We start from the raw sequence: 10,985 nt of genomic DNA, 5'->3' as shown, positions 1-10,985 counted from the left end.
CCAGAGCTCTTGTACCTAACTGCATATGTAGCAGATGATGGCCTAGTTAGCCGTCACTGGGAGGAGAGGCCCTTTGTCTTGCAAAGATTATATGCCCCAGTACAGGGGAATGTCAGGGCCAGGAAGCAGGAGTGGGTGGGTTGGGGAGCCAGGCAGGGGGAGTGTATAGGGGACTTTCAGGATAGCATTTGAAATGTAAATGAAGAAAATATATAATAAAAATTGTTTAAAAAATAAAATAAAATATGAACCATCAACTTCAAGCTACTGCTATTGTGACTTGTTCCACCATTATGAACTCTCATCTTTTGAAAACATAAAGTCTGTCTTTTATAAGTTTTCTTGTTCATGGTATTTTGTCACAGAAATAGAAAATATTTATATATACATTATACTGTAAACACTATAATATGTATTATTTCAGGTTTCTATTCATGCACAAATTTAATTTCATTGAGATAAATTTCACAAAGTCAACTCTTAGTTCTATTATTATTTTAATGCTGACAAATGCATGTACCTGTTTTACACAATACTTCATCAAACATTACGATGGTACCAGAAATTCAATTCTATATGTATTTATAAGAAAATCCTCAATCAATGTTTTTAGAGAAACAATCAATCTTTCAGAGGATTAGTTGTCCTTGTGTTTGAAATTCAGATAGATGGATCCATGTGTGTTATATGCACTGGCATGTGGTCTTCCCTCTCTCAGCATGCTTTGAGTTTCATCTATATTCTAAAGATTAAGTAGTTAGTTGATTTTGTCTTCTTGAAAAATGTCTCAGTCTCTCTGCTCACTCCTTATCAGTGGAAAATACTTTGCAATCATAAAAAAAATGCTGAATTGCTTTTGAAAAAAATACACTGGAAAATATCTTTGATACTTTTCTATTGCTGTGATAAGACACCACGTCCAAGGCAACTTCTGAAAGAAAACATTGATTTGTAGCTTACATTTCTAGAGAGAATCAGTCACTATCATGACAGGGAGCATGGTAACTGGCAGGTAGGCAAGGCTCTAGAAAAGTAACTTAGAACTCATATCATGAGACACAAACAGAAGACAGAGAGATAGATGTGGAGTGGCATGGACTTTTGAAACCTCTGAGCCCACCCTCAGGGATACATCTCTTTCAGCAAGGCTACATGTACTGCATTTGCATTTAAAATAAAAGCACATATTTGAAAATGGTTGGGTGTTCCTATGATGTTCATGTCATGATTACAGCACTGGTTTATCTTTCTATGCCAGTCATTATCATACCTCACAGAGTTCATGGCTGGGTAGAATTGGTTGCTATTTTCTCCATTCAGTGGTAGACCATGCATCCAAGAATATTTAGGGGCCAAAAATGGCTTTGAAGAATTTTATAAAACATAAAATTGACTGGGTAGAAAAGGGTGAATGAATTGAGAAAGAGTTGATAGAGAAAGTAGATATAAAAAAAGCATATTATATGATACTTTTAAAGAAATAATATTTTTAATTAAAAAGAAAATTATTGAAAAACATTTGATTCAAGTACAAATTTCAATAGCAACATGAGAAACAAAGTATAATCAGTACAGTCAAACATGCATAAATACACACACACACACACACACACACACACATACCTAAAATAAAACAGACAAATCAGTTACTCTTAGTTTCTTGTGCTTATATGATATTCCAGGGCTTATTAAAATGTAATAAAATACTTAGTGTTGAGTTATTTTGCCTCAAGTCATTTTCATGTATAGTAAATGTAATTAAATTCCTAATGTAAGATGTCCAATAAAATAAATTCTAAATTACAAAGATGTATGTAGGATATATTGGATATATTTGTTACTATAAGATGACAATATAATAATTAGTACTATTGCTTTCCACTATAATTAATTAATTTAAGTCTATATAACAGTTTTGTTCTATCTTTTCTTCTCAAAGAATTTATAAATATATTTATTTGTTCTAATTAATTTGTGGAGCAGTAACTATGATACAAGTATTTTTCCATATCTAGAATGAGGTTTATAGTAAGGTTTTCTTTTCTATTTTTTTAATAGATATGTTCTTTACGTATATTTCAAATGTTATCTCTTTTCAGGTCCCCCCTCTCCTGGAACCCACATCCCATCCCCCTCCCCTGCTTTTATGAGGGTGTTCCCCAGCCACACATACATTCTTACTTCCCCACCCTCGAATTCCCCAAAACTGGGGTGTAGAGCCTATACAGGACCAAGAGCCTGTTCTCAGATTGATAATTGACAAGGCCAACCTATGCTGCATATGCAGATGGAGCTATGGATACCTTCATGTGTACTCCTTGGGTGGTGTTTTAGTCCCTGGGTACTCTGAGGGGATCTGGTTGGTTGATATTATTATTCTTCCTTTGGGGTTACAAACCACTTCAGCTTCTCAGAACCCCACTGGGGACCCTGTGCTCAGTCCAATGGTTGGTTGCGAGCATCTATCTCTGTATTTGTCAGCTTCTGGCAGAGACTCTCAGGAGAGAGCTATATCAGGCTCCAAACAGCATGCAGTTCTTGGCGTTCTCAATAGTGTTGGGGTTTGTTGAATGTATAAGGGATGGATCCCCAGGTGGGGTAATCTCTGGGTGGCATATCCTTCAGTCTCTGATCCAGCTTTGTCCCCATATTTGCTCCCATGAGTATTTTGTTCCCCTTTCTTAGAAGAACAAAAGCACACAGACTTTGGTCTTCCTTCTTGAGCTCCATTTGTCTGTGAATTGTATCTTGGGTATTATAAGCTTTTGGGCTAATATCCACTTATCAATAAGTGCATACTATGTGTGTTCTTTTGTGATTGGGTTACCTCACTCAGGATGATATTCTCTAGTTCCATCCATTTGCCTAAGAATTTCATGAATTTATTGTTTTTAATAGCCGAGTAGTACGCCATTGTGTAAATGTTAAAGGCCATCTGGGTTCTTTCCAGCTACTGGCTATTATATAGAAGATTACTCTGAACATAGTGGAGAATGTGTCCTTGTTATATGTAGGAGAAACTTTTGGGTATTTGACCAGGAGTGGTTTAGCTGGGTCCTCAGGTGATAGATACTATTTTACAATTTTTCTGAGGAATTGCCAGACTGATTTCCAGAGTGGTTGTACCAGCTTGCAATCCGACCAACTATAGAGGAGTGTTCCTCTTTCTCTACATTCTCACCAGCATCTGCTGTCATCTGAGATTTTTATCTTATCCATTCTGAATGGTGTGAGATGGAATCTCAGGGTTGTTTTGATTTGCATTTCCATGATGACTAAGAATGTTGAACATTTCTTTAGGTGCTTCTCCATTCAGTATTCCTCAGTTGAGAATTCTTTGTTTAGTTCTGCACACCATTTTTAATAGGGTTATTTGATTGTCTGGAGTCTAATTTCTTGAGTTCTGTCTATATATTGGATATTAGCCCTCTATAGAATGTAGGAATGGTAAAGATCTTTTGCCAATCTTTGTTGTCATTTTGTCCTATTGACAGTATCCTTTGCCTTACAGAAACTTTGCAATTTTCTGAGGTCCCATTTGTTGATTCTCGATCTCAGGGCATAAGCCACTGGTATTCTGTTCAGGAATATTTTTTTTTTTAGGGGCTGTAATAGTTTAATTTTTTAAAAAGCAAACATACAGAACCATCAGCAAATACACTGAACAATTTAAAAATATTTTTGTGTCTCAAACCCCTAGTTTGTACAATAGAAATATTAAATTCAGAGGCACCCACAGAAACTTCTCAAAAAGCATTTAAGTCCCGGACTCCTTGTTAAAAAGGCTGTGAGGGAAGGCAGCAGAGTACTTTTTGTTGGGTGGGCTTTGTTTGTTTGACAGGCCTGGGTATTGAAGCCAGGATATTGCCTATGCTGGCAAAGTGTTATACCACCAAGCCCAGGACTTAAATCTGGCCTTTAAATATTGAATCCTGCTTTATCCCAGGTGACACAAATGCTTTTGTAGAAAAATAGGCTGGCCTCAAACTCACATACATCTGCCTATTTCTGCATTCCACAATGTGTGAGTGTGCCACACTCACTATTTTTGAAAAGCTCTAGGTTAACTCTGATGTCCTTCATGCCAACGCACTAACTCTAGTTTGAGTGGGCCGCCTTGGTTTTTTTGTCTCTGGGTGTGTTGGAAGCCTTCTTTCCAGATTTCCTGGGAGTAGAGAAGGAGCTGGCCTCTGGCTTTCTGAATTCCCGAACATCCTTTTTTTGCTTCTTCCCTGAGGTCCCAGGGGCGGAGGCTTCTGGAATCTCTGTAGCCAGCAAGGCCTTCCTTTTCTTACCCTTAGGTGTACTTGGATCAGATTTCAATTTTGGAGTTTTCCCTGTGATATTTTCTTGCATCTTTACATTTTCTTTATCTGGAGTCTCTCCTATTGGTACCAGTTGTGGAATTGTTTCTTCACATTCCTTTGTAACTTTCTGCTTTGTGTGTGCCTTGTTGGTCTTTTTCTTCTGGGCTCCTGGGCCCTTCGCTGGAGCACTACTAGCTAACCCACTCTGAGTTGAAAGAGATGCAGCCTTCTTGGACTTCTTCTTTAACATTTTGCTCTTCTTCTTCAACTTTGCATTTTCATGCTTTCTTTTCTTTAGTTCTTGTTTCCTCAAACTACGGAAGGAAACAGCGTTTTCATCCTGAGATGTGACAAATGAAGAAAAGATGGGCAGGGAAACCGACTTCTCACTTTTCAGGAACAACAGTTTCACACTCTCCCATTTCTCTGGCAATTTTTCTGAAAGCATTTCTGAGACAGCTAGGATGTTGTCAACGATGTGCTCAGTCTCCATTCCAGTGTGACCAATACGGATCGTACTGCAAGAACCACGCTTAGAGATGTTTAAGACGGTCCCTGAGATCCATCGGTTAATCTCTGTGGACAGATTCTTTGCCAGAAGGTTCACAGACACTGGAACTTTCTTCCTCTGATAAAAATGCCTCCCTATGTGTGTGGGCAAATGCCGTCGAATTCTCGCATCAGTAATAAAGACATCAAAGCTACCCAGGAGGCAGAGCTTGGCTTCATAGGCTTTATATTCTGTTTTTAAAGTTTTAAAAGGGATAATCTGAGAGATAGTGTTAATTCTGTGTTTTTTCAAAAGCTTTTTATAGAAACCTTCTGTCTGTTCAGGTGAATCAAATTCATCTTTTGTGAAGAGACATACATCTGAGGATTCGGAGAGAATGCTATGAGGCAAAGGTACTTTGACCCGAAGTTCTTTCTCTGGAATTTTCCATAATATCACCATTAAAAATAAATTTTCGCTCCCATTCAACAGCAATTCATTATTGTTTTTTTGGACTTTGAGCGATTAGATATTCCTTCCACTGCCTTTCTAATCTGCTCTCTGTCCAGCTGTAAAAGAGTGGTCGGGGACACTTGCACGTCGGTGGTGGTCGCCTCAGTGACCGAGGCACTGGGAGATTCGGACGCAGAGCCCTTCATGTCGCCTCGTGTAGAACGCCTGTCAGGAATATTTTTCCTGTGCCCATGTGCTAGAAGCTCTTCCCCAATTTCTCTTTTATTAATTTCAGCATTTATGGTTTTATGTAGAGGTCCTTGATCCACATGGACTTGGGAAATTAGTCTAAATTTCTCTTTCTTTGTTGGGTCTTTATGTGGTTATTGTGGATTCATAAAATGAATTGGGTAGTGTTCCTTCTGATTCGATTTTGTGGAATAATTTTAAGAGTATTGGAAATAGGTCTTTTTTGAAGGTCTGATAGAAATCTGCACTAAACCCTTCTGTTCCTGTGTCTGTCTGTCTTTCTTTCTTTCTTCTTTCTTTCTCTTTCTTTCTTTCTTTCTTTCTTTCTTTCTTTCTTTCTTTCTTTCTTTCTTTCTTTCTTTTCTTTCTTCTTTCTTTCTCTCTCTCTTTCTTTCTCTTCTTTCTTTGTTTCTTTCTATCTTTGTTTCTTTGTTTCTTTGTTTCTTTGTTTCTTTGTTTCTTTCTTTCTATCTTTCTTTCTTTCTTTCTTTCTTTCTTTCTTTCTTTCTTTCTTTCTTTCTTTCTTTCTTTCTATTTAGGTTGGGAGACTTTTAATGACAGCTTCTATTTCTTTAGGGGTTTAGAAGGTTTATCTGATCGTGATTTAACTGTGGCCCTGGTATCTGTCTAGAAAATTGTACATTTGATCCAGATTTTCCAGTTTGGTTTAGTATAGGCATTTGTAGGTGGATCTGATGATTTTTTTGAATTTCCTTGGTTTCCATTGTTATGCCTGCCTTTTCATTCTGATTTTATTAATTTGGATTCTGTCTGGTTAGTCTGGTTAAGGGATTATCTATCTTGTTGATTTTCTCAAAGAAGTAGCTCCTTGTTTGTTGATTCTTTGTATAGTTCTTTTTGTTTCTACTTAGTTGATTTCAGTCCTGAATTTGATTATTTCCTGCAGTCTACCCCTCTTCGGTGAATTTGCTTTTTTTTTTTTTTTTTTTTTTTTTTTGTTCTAGAGCTTTCAGGTGTGCTGTCAAGCTAATAGTGTATGGTCTTTACAGTTTCTTTTTGGAGGCACTTAGAGCTATGAATTTTCCACTTAGCACTGCTTTCACTGTATCCCATACGTTTTTGTATGATGTGTCTTCATTTTCATTAAATTCTTAAAAAGCCTATAATTTCTCTCTTTCTTTCTTTCTTTCTTCCTTTCTCTCTCTCTCTCTCTCTCTCTCTCTCTCTCTCTCTCTCTCTCTCTCTCTCTCTCTCTTTCTCTCTTAACCAAGTTATCATTGAATAGTGCATTGTTCAGCTTCTATGCGTATGTGGGCTTTCTGGGTATTTTTGTTTGTTTGTTTGTTTTTGTTGTTGTTGTTCTTGAAGATCCGTCTTACTGTGTGATCTGATAGGATGCATGAGTTTATTTGAATCTTCTTATATCTGTGGAGGCCTGTTTTGTGACCAGTTATTTGGTCAATTTTTGGAGAAGATAACATGAGGTGCTGAGAAGAAGATATATTCTTTTGTTTTAGTATGAAAACTTTTATAGATATCTGTTAAATCTGTTTGGTCCAAAACTTCTGTCATTTTCAATGTGTCTGTGTTTCCATGATCTGTCCATTGCTGAGCGTGTGGTGTTGATGTCTCCCACTATCATTGTGTGAGGTGCAATGTGTGCTTTGAATTTTAGTAAAGTTTCTGTTATGAAAGTAGGTGCCCTTTCATTTGGAGCATGTTCAGAATAGAGAGTTCATCTTGGTAGATTTTTCCTTTGACCAGTATGAAGTGTCCTTCCTTATCATTTTGAATAACTTTAGGTTGAAACTCTATTTTATTCGATATTACAGTGGCTACTCCAACTTGTTTCTTAGAAACATTTGCTTGGAAACTTTTTTCCGGCCTTTTCCTCTAAGGTAGTGTCTGTCTTTGACACTGAGGTGCCTTTCCTGAATGCAGCAAAATGCTGGGTCCTGTTTACATATGCAGTCTGTTAGTCTTTGTATTTTTATTTGGTAATTGAGTCCACTGATATTACGAGATATTAAGGGAAATTGATTGTTGCTTCCTGTTATTTTTGTTGTTAAAGGTGGGTGGAATTATGCTTGTATGGCTATCTTCTTTTGGATTTATTGAAAGAAGATTACTTTCTTGCTGTTTTAAGGTATAATTTCCCTTCTTGTGTTGGAGTTTTCTATCTATTATCCTTTGTAAGGCTGAATTTGTGGAAAGATATTGTGTAAATTTCATTTTGTCACGGAATATCTTGGTTTCTCCATCTATGCTAATTGAGAGTATTGCTGGGTATAGTAGCCTTGGCTGGCATTTGTGTTCTCTTAGGGTCTGTGTAATATTTGTCCAGGATCTTCTGGCTTTCATAGACTCTGTTGAGAAGTCTGGTGTAATTCTGATAGGTCTGCCATTGTATGTTACTTGACCTTTTTTCCTGACTGCTTTTAATATTCTTCTTTGTTTTGTGCATTTTTTGTTTTCACTATTATCTGACAGTAGGAATTTATTTTCTGGTCCTATCTATTTGGAGTACTGTAGGCTTCCTGTATGTTCATGGGCATCTCTTTCTTTACATTAAGGAAGTTGTTTTGTTTTGTTTTCAAGACAGGGTTTCTCTGTATAGCTCTGTTTGTCCTAAAACTTACTCTGTAGACCAGGCTGGCCTCAAACTCAGAAATCCACCTGCTTCTGCCTCCCAAGTTCTAGTATTAAAGGTGTGCTCCACCACTGACCAGCAGGAAGTTTTCTTCTATAATTTTGTTGAAGAAATTTACTGGCCCTTTAAGTTAGGAATCTTTGCTCTCTTTTATATCTATTTTCATTAGGTTTCATCTTCTCATTGTGTCCTGGACTTCCTAGATGTTTTGGGTTAGGTGCTTTTTGCATTTTGCATTTTCTTTGACTGTTGTGTAAATTTTTTTTTTTTTTTATGGTAGCTTCTGCACCTCTGATTCTCTCTTCTATCCTGTTGGAGATGCTTGCATCTATGATTCCTGATCTCTTTCCTAGGTTTTCTATCTCAAGACTTGTCTCCCTTTGTGTTATTCTTTATTTATTTCCATTTTTAGATCCTGAATGATCTAGTTCAATTCCTTCTCCTATTTGTTTGTTTTGTCCTGTAATTCTTTAAGGAATTTTTGTGTTTCATCTCTAAAGGGCTTCTACCTGTTTACCTCTGTTCTCCTGTATTTTTAAAATAAATTATTTATATCCTTTTTAAAGTCCTCTATCATCCTCATGAGAAGTGATTTTAGATCTGAATCTTTCTTTTCTGGTGTGATGGGGTACCCAGTACTTGCTATGTTGGGAGAACTGCATTCTAATGATGCCAAGTAATCTTGGTTTCTGTTGCTTATGTTCTTGAGTTTGCCTCTTGCCATCTATTTATCTCTAGTGCTACCTGCTCTCACTGTCTCTGACTAAAGCCTGTTCCTCCTGTAATCCTGATTATGTCAGAACTCCTCAGAGTCTAGCTGTCTCTGTGGTCCAGTGATTCTGAGACCCTGTGTATATCAGAGCTGCTGGAAGTCAAGATGCCTCTGGGATCCTGAAATCCTGATGTGACCAAGTTTCTAAGATCCTATGATCCTGGGCATGCTGGAGCATCTCTGGCAGAGCCTCTCAGGAGACAGCTATATCAGGCTCCTAACAGCATGCACTTTCTAACATCCACAATAATGTCTGGATTTGGTGACTGTATATGAGATGCATTCCCAGGTTGGGCAGTCTCTGGATGGCCTTTCCATCAGTCTATGCTCCACATTTTGTGTTCTTATTTGCTCCTGTGAGTATTTTGTTCCCCATTTTAAGTAGGACTGAAGCATCTACACTTTGGTCTTCCTTCTTCTTGAGTTTCATGTGGTCTTTGAATTGTATCTTGGGTATTCCAAACTTTTGGGCGAATATCCACTTATCAGTGAGTGCATACCATGTGTGTTCTTTGGTAATTGGGTTACTTCATTCAGGATGATATTCTCTAGTTCCATCCATTTGCCTAATATATTTAAGAATTGTTTTTAATAGCTGAATAGTACTCCATTGTATAAATGTACCACATTTTCTGTATCCATTCCTCTGTTGAAGGACATCTGGGTTCTTTCCAGCTTCTGACTTCTATAAATATGGCTGCTATGAATACAGTGGAACATGTATCCTTGTTATATGTTTGAGAAAATCTTGGGTATAAGACCAGGAGTGATATAGCTCAGTACTTAGCTAGCACTATGTCAAATTTTCTGTGGAAGCAGCAGACTGATTTCCAGAGTTGTTGTACCAGCTTACAATCCCACCAACAATGGAGGAGTGTTCCTCTTTCTCCACATCTTCACCAACATCTGCTATCACCTGGGATTTTATCTTAGCCATTCTGAGTGTTTTAAGGTAGAATCTAAAGGTTGTTTTGATTTGCATTTCCCTCATGACTAAGGATGTTGAACATTTCTTTAGGTGCTTCTCCATCATTCAGTATTTGTCTTAGTCAGGGTTTCTATTCCTGGGCAAAACATCATGACCAAGAAGCACGTTGGGGAAGAAAGGGTTTATTCAGCTTACACTTCCATACTGCTGTTCATCACCAAGGAAGTCAGGACTGAAACTCAAGCAGGGCAGGGAGCAGGAGCTGATGCAGAGGCCATGGAGGAATGTTCCTTACTGGCTTGTTTGCCCTGGCTTGCTCATCCTGTTCTCTTATAGAACCCAAGACTACCAGCCCAGAGATGGTCCCACCCACAATGGGCCTTTCCCCCTTGATCACTAGTTGAGAAAATATCCCACAGCTGGATCTCATGGAGGCCCTTCCCTAACTGAAGCTCCTTTCTCTGTGATAACCTCAGCCTGTGTCAAGTTGACACATAAAACCAGCCACTACAGTATTCCTCTGTTGGGAATTATTTGTTTTGCTCTTTTCCCCATTTTTGAATAGGGTTCTTTGGTTCTCTGGAGTCTAACTTCTTGAGTTCATTGTATATATTGGATACTTGCCCGCTATCAGATGTAGGATTGGTAAACATCTTTTCCCAATATTTTTGTTGCCATTTTGTCCTATTGACAGTGTTGTCTGCCTTACAGAAGTTTTGCAATTTTATGAGGTTCCATTTGTTGATTCTTGATCTTAGAGCATATCCTATTGGTGTTTTGTTCAGGAAATTCTTCCCTGTGTCCATGTGTTTGAGGCTCTTTTCTAATTTCTTTTCTACTAGTTTTTATGTATATGGTTTTATGTGGTTTTATGTGAAGGTCCAAGTGTGATTTACTTGGATTGAGCTTTGTACAAGGAGATAAGAATGGACCAATTTGCCCTCATCTGCATAATGACTGCCAGTTGAACCAGCAACATTTGTTCAAAATGCAGTTTGTCTTCCCCTTCATGGTTTTATCTCCTTTAACAAAGATCAAGTGATCATAGGTGTGTAAGTTCATTTCTGGGTCTTCAATTCTATTTCATTGATCTATCTGCCTGTCTCTGTATCAATACCATAGAGTTTTTATCATCATTGCCTTGTAATAACGCTTGAGGTCAGGGATATTCATTC

The 10,985-nt window shown here is 37.7% G+C and overlaps 1 pseudogene; it reads right to left on the bottom strand.

The window, feature by feature from the left end:
• Positions 1–4,064: 4,064 nt before the first annotated feature.
• LOC110299937 (ribosomal L1 domain-containing protein 1 pseudogene) lies at positions 4,065–5,473 on the bottom strand (annotated as a pseudogene).
• Between the last annotated feature and the right edge of the window lie 5,512 nt (positions 5,474–10,985).

Source organism: Mus caroli, unplaced genomic scaffold (genome assembly GCF_978045245.1).
Source record: "Mus caroli unplaced genomic scaffold, Mus_caroli_1 scaffold_1, whole genome shotgun sequence".
NCBI classification, from domain to species: Eukaryota; Metazoa; Chordata; class Mammalia; order Rodentia; family Muridae; genus Mus; species Mus caroli.
Note: the sequence above shows the minus strand (reverse complement) of the source record. Positions and strands in the feature narration are given on the sequence as shown.